At 34.3% G+C, this 16,784-nt stretch overlaps 1 protein-coding gene across 1 annotated transcript in view; it reads right to left on the reverse strand.

The window, feature by feature from the left end:
* The window catches only part of LOC6648313 (serine/threonine-protein phosphatase 2B catalytic subunit 3), a 29,362-nt gene that overhangs the window by 2,427 nt on the left and 10,151 nt on the right, over positions 1-16,784 (reverse strand). The window lies entirely within an intron of this gene.

The raw sequence follows: 16,784 nt of genomic DNA on the forward strand, positions 1-16,784 counted from the left end.
TGGTCTGACTCACTTCCCCCCGAATGAACATTCCGTATTTTGACTTTTAATTGTCTTTCTTTGCTAAATTATTAAATTATTACATACATATATACATACAAATATATTGTAAAATTTGTTTAATCCAAAATCTAGAAATTCATAGAACTAGTTTCAAATTAATTTTGACTGTGATAACGTAAACATAGAAGAAACTTTACTATGTGAAATTTCTGATCATATTATAAATCGAACAACGTAATTTGGTGTATTCAAGTTAAGTACTTTACACATGTTGATAAATTCGAACAACTTTTTAAGATTAGATTCTCAACAATGCAATTTTTGAGAATTTAAAAGCATTTAATTATTAATTCATTAGATCTGAACTACAACTTAATTATATAATAATTTAGTGGGAAACATGGAAAAAATTAAGTCTTCTATATCTAACATACATATATTCGATTTCTTTCCAACTAAACTTTTCATCACCTGAAAACATATTATCGCAGTCTATTCGAAATATTCGTAATTCGTAATCAGAGAAATATCAAGTAAATAAGATTTAATTAAGAGGGCAATTGTTTAGGAAAACTGATTAAAATTTATCATTTAGGTTTTATTAATTTAAGACCAAAAATATGTTTAGTCTTTTCGATGAAAAATAATAAAAATGATAAAGAATGCTGTAAAATCCTTAAAGTTCTTCTCGCAATATTCAATATCGGCTTCTCAAAAATTTACTTGGAAGAATCATTTGTAACAGACTTGAAATAAGGTTTCAAAAAGAAACCTAAGCAGTTTATTTTTGCAATTAAAAATTTAATCTTTTAATAATCAGAAACTTAAGAACGAATTACAAAAAATTGGCAAAACTAGAATTTTTTATAATTTTAGGAATTTTTCAAAATAAGTTTTCATAATTCGAACTATTTTCTCTCGTTTTTATTTTGGTTGATTTCTAAACGATTGGCAAAATTTACATTAAAATTTTTCTCTTAGTGTTTTCTTTAGAAAATTAGTCTAAAAATTTGTTTCGAGATTAAAGGATTCCATTTTAAAGTTAACTGACCTCAGAATTTTAGAAAGTTTAGAAGATGATGGAGAATTAATCAAACTCTTACAAAACATATAAATATTTTGATATGTCCTTCTAAATTTTATTATATCGGAAAATATTAATCAAATTCTCTTCAAAATGCAGAACCAAAATCAAAATTCTTGCCACCCTTTTAGATATATTTATATATTTTCTAAAGCGAACTTCTAGAAATCGGCCAAGTAGCCGTCTGTTTATAGAATAAAAGGATGAAGGATGAGTTCTGCTTCAAAAAGTCTGTGAGCTTTTTTAGATTTAATATTTTCTACAGGGTAGTAAAAAGTCCAGTTCAGTTAGACTTATTTTTCTTCTGTTTTTTGATTCATATAGCCGCGTCATCTAATGTTTTGTTCTTGTTGTTGGTTTGCCTTGTTGCACTTGATTAATTGCACAACAGTTTCGTAATAATAAATGTTTAAACAATGTTGCCATCTTCTTTTTCCCCCGTCAGTGGCATTATTATTATTTATTTTTTTTAGTGTTCTGCACAAATGTAAATATGCTAAAACAAAAACAAAAAACAAAAAAAGGAGAACAAGAAAAAGAAAGGCAAAAATCGACGCTGAATAAATAAAATGCTAACAATCCACTGCCAGTGTTTGTGTCTGTCTGCTTGCCTGTTCACTGGTAATGTTGGTGCAGTTGTTGCACATCTCGTGTAAACACAACCCAAACACACGCACACACACACACACACACACACACATATTGTGACAGAGAGACAAGTGGAAGTGACGTATTGACTGACAACTGCAGCACAATTACCACACTGCCTTGCCTTCCCATGGCCCATTACCCTTCAGAGGGCGGCTAGCTTACTGCAAGTCAAAAATGTTGGCTAATTGAACATTGGCAGTTAACAGATCCATAGCTAAACTCTCTAACATCCTTGTCCAAAGGTCCTGGAATTAGATAGCTGTAAGTATACACTGTACATTTGCAACAAAATGTATATAGTCTATATATATGAAGCATTAAGGGAACCTTCTAATAGATACATAAAATATAGATAAATTTCCGTGCTTTTCGACATATAACATACATATATATTTTGAACAACTCGCTTAATTGAATGAGTGAACATGTTCACCTAACAAGATCACTTTCGACTCACACTTAGTAACTCACGTCGGTGATTCACTGACTTAGTGAGCTAGTGAGTTACTGACACACTGTCTCAATTGTTCACTGACTTACTAGTTCCTTACTCACTGGTTTAGTTTTTCTCACATTTCAATCGAATCAAAATGCAAAATGTTATTTATTAGATAGCTAAGCTCTAGTCGGAGATGCTTTGAATATCGATAACACAGGCCGACATGATTTTTCGGGATGTTAATTTGAAAGGTGTTCGTAACTAATTTGGGTACGCTGATTCTGACTGCATAATCGGTTTTTGCCCATCACATGCAGATTTTGTGAAATCAGGGGATCTGGGATTGGAAAATAGGCACCCAAAAGTATACTATAGAAAGTGAAATATTGTTTATCTACATTTTTAACAGATCCTGTTCAAGAAAAGTAGCTCTTGTTTGCAATCATTACTAAAGCACAATTTGTTAGATGCATAAGATACTTTAAAATTAAAAAGATGCAAATTCTTCGAAACCCTATAACATGCTTTTTGGTTCAAATTTTACACATTCTGGAACCATATCCAAAGTGTAAGATAATATGCATTATAAGAAAGAAACACCTCTTTGATATTCTGTAATTTGCTTTTAAGTCATACCTAATATACATATTAATAGTTTAAAATAATAATGTTTTTAGTATAATAATTTGTTTGTATTATACAATAAAATATTGCGAATGTGGTCATTTTGAATAATTTCAACTCATTTTTTTTCATGAAGTGATGGGCAAAACTAAGCACTTAAACTTAAACACTTTTTCATGACCTCAAAAATGTCAACAAATTATCTTGACATACAAACAAATGTTGTTTCATTTAAAAGATAATAGAGTACTTAAGCGAACGGTGCCCGTTCAGTTAACGAATTCAGAATTTGTTGTGGCATCTCGATTTTTTTCTCATAAATAACCAATTTGCAATTTATAACTGGGTCGGGGGGCTATCTTGTGGTTTTGGGTAGATGGTTGGTTGGTTGGTTGGTTGATGGCTCTTTGACTAGTGGCCCTCTGGCTAGTGAATGGGTGGGTGGGGTTGGTTCTATTACTTTTTGCGGTTTTCCATATGCCGTTGCCCCCGCCGCCACTGCCACCGCCACCAGCCGATAACGGCAGCGTCTTTAATCCACTAACTTAGTGAAAAACTAGTTTTAGGTGTGTTAGCAATAGCACCAGTTAGAGGTGGTAAGCAATAATTAAGTGGGTGGTAAAATGAGGCCAGACCCTTTTATCCTAGTGGTGTTTGAAAATTGATTTAAATACAATATTCGTGATGTGACCTGCGACGAAGACGACGACCTAAAAACTTTCACATGCAAAATTTCAAACATTATGTGTACATGAACACGCTCATACACACACACACACACACACGCAGACATCAGAAAAGGGTAAGCAAAGGCATGTGGTGCGCTACTTCAACGTTGACGACCAATAATGAAGGGATTATTTATATAGTATCCAGGACACAGGATTCAATTAGGCTCAATAATTCATACATATAATACGAAGGTTGATCTAAATTAATAAACTAAGACTAAATCAATGTATATTAAATTAATCTCCACCACTTTCCAAAAAAGCTTCTCCATGTAGAAACCATTAGGGTTAGAACATTTACTTTTTTGACGTGATAACGATGACACGGGCTAGCATGTGTCACGTTCCATTGGATTATAAGGGTCCAAGCGAGAGGGAACGATTTATTTTGTTACATTCTAGCGTAGAAGAAAGTATCTCCGATGTATGCATATTATTGAACGGGGCGACGAGAGGAGTAATAACTAGTGACGCCACTATCTTAAGATTTAATTGAGTTGTTAATCGATGGTTGTTAAATATGGTGTGCGACAAGGGATATAAGAAAGAAAGATCAAAAGACGTTTCACCTACTTCTCAAATTCTGGTCGAGCTTAAGGTTTTAACTTGTCGATATAGGAACTTTCGTAAAAGCAGACTGGCGCTTTTACAAAGCATACGCTGGTCCCACCAAAAAGAGGACCTAGAGCATAATTTTGGTGGTTCGCTTGATAAATCGATTTTTATTTCATTTTTCTTTAAATAATCACGATTAATAGTCGAACACCTTTGATCATATGATTGATTGATTAATCGATGACGTATTTAAATTTGCCATCACTAAGTTGTGACCATTTTGCACGTTCCTATATACAATTTTCAAGCAAATGCCATACAAATTATAAATCGTTAGTCTCAATAATGACTGTGAAACAATGTTCGGCTAAATATATCATACATATATTTTCTAAAGAAGCAATTGTGAATATGAAACAAATCGTTTTTCAATCGATTCAATAATACCTAACATTAAGCTATCATCATTTTCCACTTTCCACCTTTCAATGCTTGATTTGAGCTCTCTTATTAGATTCTTTTGATGACATATTATTGTGAAAGGAATAAAGAAGAAGGGAAGAAGTTAATAACAAAGAAAATGAGTCCAAATTCCGTGAAATTTATGTGATAGGGAGCATGGTGTATTATCATCTTAATTAAATGGTGAAAGAACAAATTTTTTCGTATGCAAATTGATATGCTTTTGAAGTGTGTGAGCGTGTGAGTGTGCGTGTGCTGTATGCTTTTGAGCTTCGTCATTTCAGTTCAGTTCAGTTCTGTTCTGTTCCGTTTCGTTCTGTGCTGATTTTTTAATTATTAAACAAGTTTCAGGAGGCAGCGGCGGCGTCGGCGGCAATAGCAGCAAGCAAAAGGGAGCAGGCGAGCGGCAAGTGAAAACAACATTTTATCACACTGCCGTTTATATGGCAGACCGACCAACAGACCAAACAACCATACGACAGACCGACCAGAGCAACCCACCAACAATTCTTGCTAATTTCCATGCATATACAAACACATGCGTACGTGTACATACATACATACATACATACATACAAACATATAGACGGCATATTCCATTTGTTTGTTCATTGTTAAGTTTTTATTGCTTTGCGCATATTTTTGCCTTTACACTGCTCACACACAAACACACACACACGCACACACATGGAATAAGTAAATTTTTAACATTTCCAGGTGTATGCCAAGAGATGAGGAGGAGAGGGGGATGAGGAGGATAAAGGGAGAGCGACAAGCGAATAGAAGCCAGCCAGAAATAATGAAATTTGTTTACAGTTTCTGTGGTGTCTGTTCTAACTATTGCAATATTCAAAGAGAGATTCAACAAATACATACATATATAGAGAGATTTACACACACACACACACACACACACACATGTATTTGGTATTATGTATGTATTTATATTAACATACATATAGTATATACCTGGTAATTAAAAAGCAATTATGCATACAATATTCAGACAGCCAAAAAAAAAAGAAAGAGAAATATATGTATATATACATAAATATCTATATTAAACACCACGACGAATGGATTTTTAATATTTTTTTGCCTTTTCATGATAGCAAAATAATATTTGGGACTGTCGAAAACTTTGCATATGTTTAAAGTTCTACCATTACCACTTTAAGTGGAATCATATATGTATATTTATATAGATTTTTATTCATATTGAATACTGATCCATTCGCACTTAAAAGATCTCTTCCAAAAGTCTATTGCCTAATAAATATGTAATTAATATCTTTGAACAGCTGACGCTGGCAGTTAATTATGATTTCTATTAAAATTAATTAAAAATAAAAAAGGATTAAGAAAAGCTGACCTTAACAGGCAGATTTTTTCGTAGAACAAAAAATAAATATAAATAGTGTTTTTCTGTCAATAAAGTAATCAGCAGTGCTAATGAAATTGGTAAAATTTCTTTCATTGTAATCAAATGGGAGTTCTAGTCGCATGCGTAATGCGTATCCTTTGCAGTTTTCTTTCGCATTGCTCATACGACACGTGTTCCCATTTTATTTGCATTACGCATACGACAAGTAATCACGTTGACGTCACCAAAAATTGTAATTTTTATTGTTTCAACTTATAGATTTAAAATTTAAAGGGATATATTAAAACTATTAGCAATAATTGCAAGAATTAAAGCATTGAATTCGAATATACTTACATATATATTTTGGAGAACTGAATCAATAAACCATTTCTTAACGTTCTTTTAGATGGATTCGATACAAAAAATTCGACAGAATACGAAAATTGATATTTAAGTATGTCGACTAGATGTTAAATTTCTTAAGTAATCTAATGTAATAGCCAAAACGTTGAGAAATTTAATTGGAAATTCCTTTGACAATTTCTTTTTCACTTATTCCTTAGGGAACTTCACACACGTTTCTTTGGAGAGTCCCTAGAGCAAAACAAAAAAAAAAATACAACGTTTCCTACTTAAATCTGTGGATTAAATTTAAGAGAATTCCCCTGTCGTTTACACCGACAAACAATCATGTTTGTTTTTTTTTTATTATTTTCTATTAATGATTTTAATGGTGGTAAATACAATTGCTTTTTTATACCAACAAAGGAGAAAGTGGCTTAAAAATTGATCATATATATTAGATTATACCATCTATTTTGCTAGCTTCTATTTGCATGGGCGTACTAATTACTGCCATAGTCAGCGATGCATTGAAACGAATATAAAAAAAAGGGGGCTCGCCTCTAGTGTATAAAAGTCACAAATATTTCTTTCATATTAAATCTCATGTGTACAATAATTAATATACATACAATGCGAACATGACGCATAGATACATACACATACATATGTACATATATACATAGATGACGGGGGAATGGTAGATAGAAATGTGTATATGCTAATTAAATTGTGGCCAAAGTCTGTGTCAGAAACACCAAACCCCATACGAAACTAACCAACAGCAAACGAAACTCAGTCCGCACTTTGACATTTGGCTTGCATTCAAATTATTATGTCAAATGAAGTCCGTGTCATAATACAATTGGCTAAAAGAAGGTTGGTTGGTCGGCAACAAATTGAAGGGTTTTGCTTGACAAACTTGATAATCTTCAATTGACAATCCAATCGCCTCAATTTCACATTGACAACAACTGCGTAATAGCAAAAAACAAAAACAAAAAAAAACTGCAAAATAGAAAATGAAGCCAAGTAAAGCGCATTTTAATGATTATACATTTGGCAGTTATTGTAATAAATTTTAACGCTATGGTTATTAACCTCAATTTTAATGCAAATGAAAAACACTTTGACCACATTAACGACCACAACTATATAGTATATATATATGCATATCGATACATACTCTACACACGAGACGGCAACATCTATCTAGAATATAGAAAGAAGAAATAGACTAGAGAACCGGTCTAACAACGGCCTTGATGAAGTTTGTATACTCTACAAAGTTTCTTGTTTTTATTTATTCTCTGACTAATAGATGAACAGACAGATAGATAGTTAATGATATCTATCGAGTGTCATAATAGAGAATTTTATATCTAAAATGTTTAATTTCTGCCAAAGCACAGTCTGGCAAGCATTTCTCTCATATTTCGTAGTTATAGCCTATTATGTATCTGCACTTTTTAATTACCTAGTTAATAAATTAAATATAACAGTACAATGTTTATAATATTTAGCAAAGATGTCAAAAGACGACAACTATTAATGACATTTTTTTTCCTACTTCTGATTTACACTAAAAATTATAGTCAATAAATTAGGAAACTAATAATATTCAGGGGTAGAAGCTATAATAAATTACTTTTAATTTGTTTTTATTTAAATTTTATATGGTAGGCAGACAAAAAGTATCACTTTTTGTTTTTTTTTTTGTAATTACTAATTAGTTTTAACGTAATATTTTTATGTGTGCATACTTTAGGGGACTAATTTCCCCTATTTCCCCTTGCTTTAATGGTCTATGAGGAGTTTGCAATAAACTAGACAGATCGACGGACACGGCTTTTGCTCAAGCTTAGATCATTGATTATTTCATAAGTAAAAGGGTATACAACAAATTCACTTGTTGCATAAGTTAAAGTTTAGGTAACCAGTTTTTGTTGTCATGTTTATGATGCATTTGTTATTTGTTATTTTTTGTTCAATATAATAGATTCTGTTTGACAGTTTATAACCTGTCCGACTTGGCATTAGTTAGGTTACCCAATCTCCAATGTTAATTAGCAAAAGTCTTAACAAATACAAATACAAACGCTTCAAAAGCAAACTACGATTACTTTCAGTTATGTTACGACAATGATAATAGATTCAATAACCATTAGATCAGAATCTAGTTTATGACACTGATATATGGATATTAATGTTAAAATTATTCATAGAATGTTGTAAATTATATAAATAAAAGATAAAGTTAATTCGGTGCCAGCTTCCGCGATACGTAAGGCCATGATATAAAAAAGAAAATTGATATACATCATGGGGTTATATTCAGCAATTGAACCTTTTCCAAATGCCTAATTCAATTGAATTGTTAATAATTTAGGGTTCAAGTTTACAATTTAGAAAATAACTGAACTTAACCCTAATAAATACCCTCTACAAGGTTGTAAGATTGTTGTACCCCAGAGAAGGAAACAATTCCAATCCCATAAAGTATACATGGAAGCATATTTTTGATCACAATGAGCAGCCAATGAGATATAGCCGTGTTTGACAGTCCGAATAAGCTTTACGCCCTCACTTTGAGGTCTACTGCAATAAATTGCGATACTATTGCCTAATCGTTTAACAATTAGTCGGATCGGACCACTATAACATATAGCTGATACAGAAACCATTGATCATAATAGTTTTGGGATATTTGGAGAGTAAGGATAATGGGGATCTGTGTACCCTGGGACTCTAAGGGCTCAATTAGAGGTCGCCTTCAATTAAGATTCATTTCCTCGCAATATTCAAATCTGCTCATCCTGCAACCTATTCTCTCTCTTTTTCTCTCTTTGAAATGCCTAGGGCTATTATTTCCTTGTAATTTTTTGTTTTTATTATGCGAGTATATATAAAAGTCATGTGCTTTTACATACATACACCGAGACATACGTTTTGGGCCAACAATTGGCTTTGGTAAAACAATTTAATAGTTGAATCAATTAACTTAGTATTTAATTGCCAATTACTTATCCACTCAACTGACCAGGGCCACTTACATACATCTTAGAATCGCATAGTGTCCTAGACATACTTTCATGGAAATACATACATACATATGTAAATATAATCAATCAGAGAAAGTCGACCGATAATGTGAATAATTGATTGTTTTGTGTTTTCTTAAAATCCATAATTTTTGATTATGACCTCAAAAGACTGTGTTTATACCATCAAAATAGAGTAAGTACATATGGCCAGGGGCCTAATTTTCTATGGATCGTTTACATATGCATTTTACATTTCTTGGGAGCAGCAATTGAAAAGCAATTTCATATGCGGGTGGTCTATGGTCCGTGTCCGCGTCGATGTCCGGGTCTGGGGTATGGCCCAGTCGGGTCTGTACGGATCTGGTTGGATGGTCTTTAAAATTTTAAATTGTTTTGTTACCTGAGTGAGCAATCGACCGATTGGTCTGGCAACCTTGTCTCGATATGCTCAAGTTAATTAAACATTTAACAAATATTTATTGCTTTTTGCTGTTGCTGCTGTTGTTGTTGTTGTTGTTGTTATTGTTGATGATGCCAACAAAACAATGCGTTTAATTAATGTGAGGAGAGAATGTATTTGGATTCAACTATTTGCGAAATGTGGCAAAACTAATTAAAAAGTGTGTCGAATGCCAATGGCAAGAACAAAAGGCGAAACCGAAACCGTTAGGCAATCATGAGAGAAAGGGATGGCATTAGGAGCAACAGCTGCTAGCTGTTTGTTTGTATGTGCTCACCCACACACACACACCCACGCACACACACATACATATAGACAAACATTTATGTTTACTTTCGTGTGGCAACACAGGCAAAAGGAAAGAACAAGAATAACACTTGTTGTTTGCATTTATGAACAATAGATGACACAAATATGCCCCTTTCTCTTTCTTTAGACATCTATGTATGTATGTATACTTATCTATATCTAGCTCTCTCTCTCTCTCTCTCTCTCTTTTCAGTGTGTATCTGTGTGTATCGAAACAATATTTATGTTCGATTTGCATGCCACGTCTTGTTTGTTTGTCTCTATCTGTTCCCATATATGCACGCCTGCATATTTATGTATGTATGTATGTATGCCTAGCCCTAAGCTTACGTCCAAGATGCCAAAATGAAGCTGCCTGCTATGAAACTCTCTTAACAGTTACAGAGTGACGATGCGTAGGCGTTTGTTCTTATCATTTGCATACAGGGCGTATGTAACGTAACAAAGAGCAATATTCCGTATACGCACCAACCAAGTAGAACTAAGGATATGTGAGATTGTTGGATAGGTCAACGATATGAAAATGGACAATAACAGTCGTAGTAATAATATTCAGATAATTAAGTAAAGAAAGAAAATATTTTAAGAGGCGATGTAAAGTTATCTGATTTGGATACAAAATATCATAGCATCCATTGCACGTTTTCATGTGAACTAATAAAACTAATACTTTAGAATCCATTAGTGACCTAAAATGAATCCAAGACGAAACACGGAACAAATATATACAGTATTTAACCTATATACTTAATATGTTAAGTTAATTTACAAAGTTACACATATAATTTAACAAAACAATAGAAAAACAAATGTAAAACAACGTTTTTCTTTTGCCCTATATTTGGCTTGGGTCTTTTTAGATTATCATAATTGTCCACTTTGAATATGTCTTTCATTCTAATTCGTCAGTCGTCGCAGTATAACTCTATTGCCAAGATTCGCATTAAGTCGGTGACTTTTTGTTTTCGTTTTTGTATATGTCAACTGATTAGAATATATATATGTAAGTACCTAGTATATTAACATATGTATATTTCGAATTCTTATGTAAATTCTCTCTCTCTCTCTCTCTCTTTGTAATAATGTATTTAATGGTTAGTGCAGCGTTGCCAGCCTGTTGAGCTGAAGCACTTGAATGAATGTATATATACATATACACGCACACATTCATACCTGTGTATGTATGTATATACGAACTATAGCTAGTTGCTCTTCTAAGGACTCAAATATTTGTTGCGTGTCCAAATGTATTCGCTTTTTACTTGGCGTTTTGGGGCCTCTTGTTTTTCCTTTTTTTTTTATTATGGCGACGGCGGTTGCGGTGGCGGCGTCGTCGTCATTTTCTTGCCAATTAATTATAATAATTAAGTTCGAAATGCGTTGCGACTAAGCAACAACAAACACACACACACACACAAAAAGCCAAAGGAACAACAATTATGCCAGCAATAAAGGCAACAACAACAACATAGCTCAAACAACATAGGGGTTACAATGGGGAAAGGGGAAAGTTTCGCAGGGAGAAAAGAAAAGTAGCAAACGGGGTGGTCGCGTCTCTATACACGCAAACGCATTTTACGGCCGGGGCCACACAATTTTCCGGGCAATCCTTTGACTTTGGACTGTTGAAGATACTCCACTGTTTGTGTGTGTGTGTGCATGGGTAGATGGGTATTTTATGGCATAGACAAGCCAAACCACAGCGCACCAAGTCACATGCTCCTCTACACATACACACATACATAAATATTCATGCAATTGGTTTTGTTACGCATTAAATGATGATGAAATTTTCGATGCCAAACACACATACACACACACACACACACACCCACACGCAAAAAAGAAAAACAAACATAAAAAAACTCAACTCAAACTACAAAACAAAAATACAAAGAGAGGGAGAGAAAAACAAAAAAAAAATGTCCTCACATGCACACACATGTCAACCACAAAAGGCCCCACCTACGACCTAACCTACATCTACCACACTGACGGCGCCCCACCCCATGTCCCTGCCCTCACAGCCGGCCACAACAGACAGCAGAAGCACTGAGCGGCCAGAGAGCCAGCGAGCAAGCGAGTACACAAACAACAACAACAACAACAATAACTTTTTTGTTTTCAAAATATTTCGTACGAAATTTGAAGCGAAATTTTTGCTTCGTTTTCTCTCACTAGCTTTTTGGCTCTGTGTCATGTTGGCCAATTTTTACCGTTAGGCTGCAAACAAAGTGTACAGTTACCGGCACATACACATACACACGTATCCATACATATACACCACACACACAAATACAGAGACGACGACACCCACCGCCACTTTATTCACTTATTTTAAGTGAATTTAAAACTTAATGTTTTTCTTCCCTCTATACCAACATAGGGTAGATTGTAGGGTACATAGATACATCTATTCTGATATATTCAAACATTACAAGAGATGCTCTTAAATTGATGATGTTTAAGAAATATAAACGTAATATTTATTAGAGAAAATCCATTACATGGAATTTATTTAGCTTTTACCTGGGGATAAGTAAGGCTTAAACTAGTTGGGAATTATAGCGATATTATGAAAAAACGAAAAACAAATTTTAAACGAGAATTTAAATTTTAAGATATTACTTATAAACTAAAGTCAAGATTGGTTTTAAGAGATCCTCTAAAATTGATCTAATCAAATTATTTTAGAAATTTAAAAGAGAAAATACATCACATGGCATTTAGTTAGCATTTGCATAGGGGTAAATTGGGTATTAACTAGTTGGGAATTATAACAATGATAAAGGGAAAACAACAAATTCTAAACGAAAATTTAAAATTTAAGATATTAGTATTAATTTGAAATCAGGCGACTAAAATAATTTTTTTATTGCTTTGGTATGAATGACTTCTTAATTAAGCATGTTTTTTTTGTATTCCTCTTATACTAAATAATATATACAGAAAGTAGAACAAAGTCATAAAGGAATCTAGATCGTAGGAGGATGTCCTCGTGGGTTGATTAAGTATGTAAATTTATGTATCTGTGATCTCAGGCCTTTTAGAAAAGGAGATCGGTGAATTGTTTGTTGACAATTCGATTGAATATTAAAGGGTATATCGTATGCGTCGTTGGCATAATTTAAAATTATAAATTGTTTTAATTTTAGTATTTTTTATGTATGTTTTTCGCCTGGTTTCGAAAATACAAATCAACGCCTCGCGTTTTTCTGGTACCGCCACTTTGACTGACAGCTTGAACTTCCCTCGCTACGCCTCCCCCCACCTTGTTGTCTATGCTTATTTTGCCTCTTTACCCACCACCTCTTCCTCCGCCTCTTGCGTTCAGCTGTCTGCTCCAATAAGTCAAATAGTTTTTTTACATAAAGTGATTTTTCATCATGTATATATGTATACATATACATATACATACATATCATGTATGTATTTGTATACATTTTGTTATATTGCATGAAAATTGTCGCAAAGTGAAATTATTTTTGGCAAATTGTATTTTACACTGTGTGTTGGCATTGCTTGGTGGTGCGGGACAGCTGACAGTGGGGGTCCGGGTTGAGGTCCGATGCGGGCGACCTAATTTCTGGTTCATTTTCACAGTCTCTCACTGCCGCTGATGCTGCTGCTGCTTCACAATTATCAAATAAACATACACAAACACACACACGGGATCAACAACAGTAAAATAAAACGCTTTGCATGACCCCGTCGTCCGAAGTCAGTGGCGGATCCTCAGAGGGGGAACAGGGGCAAATTTTAACCATATTTTACATCCAAAAAGTAAAAAGTTAAAGTTTCGATATCCAATACCTATTTCTAGCCCCACAATGTCTCAAATTTTCATTTAGAACTGCCATCCAAGTAAAGGTTGGAGTAATTTTTGTTGTACCCTTATAAAGGGCATTAAGAAATTCCATCAAGTGTTGATAACATAGACATGGGGACTTTTACGACTCCATATGCACACTTCATGAACAATGAAATCGAAAGCCGATTTGTATTAACTATAACTTGTGTTCTATTTATCCGATCTTATTCAATATTGGGAACATGATGTTTTACATTAAAAGCTATCTCATTAGTAAATTTTGTTAAGATACTTCCACTCCTTTTACCGATTTCTTGTATAACACTAAATGATATAGTAGTCTGATTTGAACGATTTTCATACTCTATCCCACTTAGTTTATAAATTGCTTAAATACCAAGTTTTATCCCAAGTGAAGTGCATACGTAGCGACAACCAAACAGACGAGCGGACAGACGGACATTACAAGATGTATAAACTCATCTCCTCATGTTGATCAGGAATATATAAATACTTTATGGGGTTGGAAACGTCTCCTTCTCTGTGTTACAAACATCTGACCAATTTTATAATACTCTCTGCAGGAGAGCAATTTAATAAAGTTAATAAACTTAAACTTTACTCACTATAACATATAGCTCACATGGAAACCAACGATCGAAAAGAGAAATATCTTTCCCCAAAAAAATAATCTATGTAGGCTTAGTGAGAAATATGTCCTAATACAACGGTAAGGGTATACAAACTTGAGCAAAGACAAAGTTAGTTTATTTGAGTTTTAGTTTTTGTTTTTGTCAACCAATTAAAACAAGATTTGAATATAATTTTTTGACATTAATGATTTAATGTGATTTCATTTCAGCATTTCTTTGTTGCATTTTTAGTGCGCTTAACTATTTTGGCTTACCAAGTCATTAACAACATTTTTGCCTACAATGTTTTTTTTTTTTTGGTTTTTTTATGGTTTTATATGCCTTTTGCGGGTGGTTGTAACGGTTAATGGGTGCCAAACAGCTGATGTGCGTGTCATGACAGCATTTTGCACACACGCGCGCACACACACACGCACACAGAGATACCCACACAACGATAGAACACGCATACACAAGGCAAATCTTGTAAAATGGTTGGCGTAGGTGTCAACGACAACAACAAATTACTTATAAACTATTTAAAAGCATTAACTGTAACGTGTAACGATGAAGTGCACTATAACATACGCAAGACTCACACGCACGCGCGTTATATATGTATATGTATATGTATATACACATACAACGTAGAAGTAAAGTAGGGAGCAGAAAAGTACTCCGAATAGAAGGAGATGGAAGAGGAGTAGTAGCGGAGGGTCATGTCATTGACAAAAACCCCCGTAACATTCGACCCACATACACACACACACTTCCCACATCCCGGCTATATGGGATATACACACATCATCATCATCATCGTCATCATGATTCTCCATCCTCTATATCCCATGGCTGAAAGCGAAAATGTAACAAGCTTGAAAACCCACACGCACACATAATACACCACATATATTTACACATGTGTGTGTGTGTGCGTTTGGGGGAGTCGTACAGTGGCGGTCATAAAAAATGCAACCAGCTTTACCAACGACATCCTTGTTGTTGTTTTTTTTTTTGGTCCAACATTGTTTGAAATTTATGCAAAGCTTTTCTTGCCTTGCCCCCCCCCCCACTTTGCGCCCTATGGGAAAAATGGAAGACTATTGTTTGCAAGCAGAGTGCACTTAAACAATCAAAGCAAAGGCAAAAACAAAATAAAAACAAAAAGGAAATGAAAAAGTAGCTCTAACGGACGCATTTCGATAGCAGAGAGACAGAGAGAGATAGAGAGAGACAGAGAGAGAGAGAAGCTTGGCGAAGTTGTACAAAATCAAGCGGCATGACTTAAAACAAAAACAACAGCAGCAACAAAAGCAATAGTAACAAAAACAACAACAACGTTAAATTCTTTGCCAACAACTTTTACATTGTAAAAACCAACAAACAAACAACAACAAAAGCCAAAAGAAAAAAGGTTAAGTAGCACACAAGCGCAAAACTTGCTCAAAAGCAACGTGGTTGGTTGGTGAGGGGCTGATGGGGGGGATGGGAAGGAAGGGAGGGAGGGAGTAGGCCAAACTTTTTACAAGCCCGAAAAAAAATATATATGTATAATTTTTGGCGGAGAAGAATAAAAAGTATAACGGAAAGTTGTTGTTGTTGCTGCTGTTGTGGTTTTTATTACCGCCAGTGTGTTGTATGCGTAAGATAACAGTAACGGCATTTCAATGCAAGTGGGACAGAGACAAATATACATAGACGAAAAGGAAAGCCACGGCAAGCGAATGCCACATTTTTTTTAACACATTTTGGACCATTTTTTGTCCCTTTTTTTCCTTTTTTTGAGCTGCGGTCTATTGGCCCTCTTTCTTATGCCCTGCATCCATAAGGTAAAATGGTATATTAAAGTCGCCAAAATGTATGTGACAGGCATAAAGTAAAAAATAATTCTTTAACCACAATCGTTTCTATTATCACCGACCGAACTACCTTTCATTCATATTCCTTCATCGTGGGGGAAAAGCCACCTAACGTCGGGGTTCGAACTCGTGAACAACAGAATTGTAGATTGAGTAGGTCTCCACTGAGCTACCAACCAGGTATGACAGGCATAAAGTATGTATGGATGTACATATATTCTTGATCAGCATCAACAGTCAAGTCGATCTAGCCATGCCCGTCTGTCCGGTTAAGCACCTAGATCTCCGAGACATAAAACATAAAATTTGGCATGTTTACTTCTTTAGTTTTGACACGCCCCCTTCCGCCACCGTAATTAAATTGTTACGATTTACTAACGATTTCTTAAAAAGAAGGAACAACAAAGAAAAA

Source organism: Drosophila willistoni, unplaced genomic scaffold, assembly GCF_018902025.1.
Source record: "Drosophila willistoni isolate 14030-0811.24 unplaced genomic scaffold, UCI_dwil_1.1 Seg143.1, whole genome shotgun sequence".
Taxonomy (NCBI): domain Eukaryota; kingdom Metazoa; phylum Arthropoda; class Insecta; order Diptera; family Drosophilidae; genus Drosophila; species Drosophila willistoni.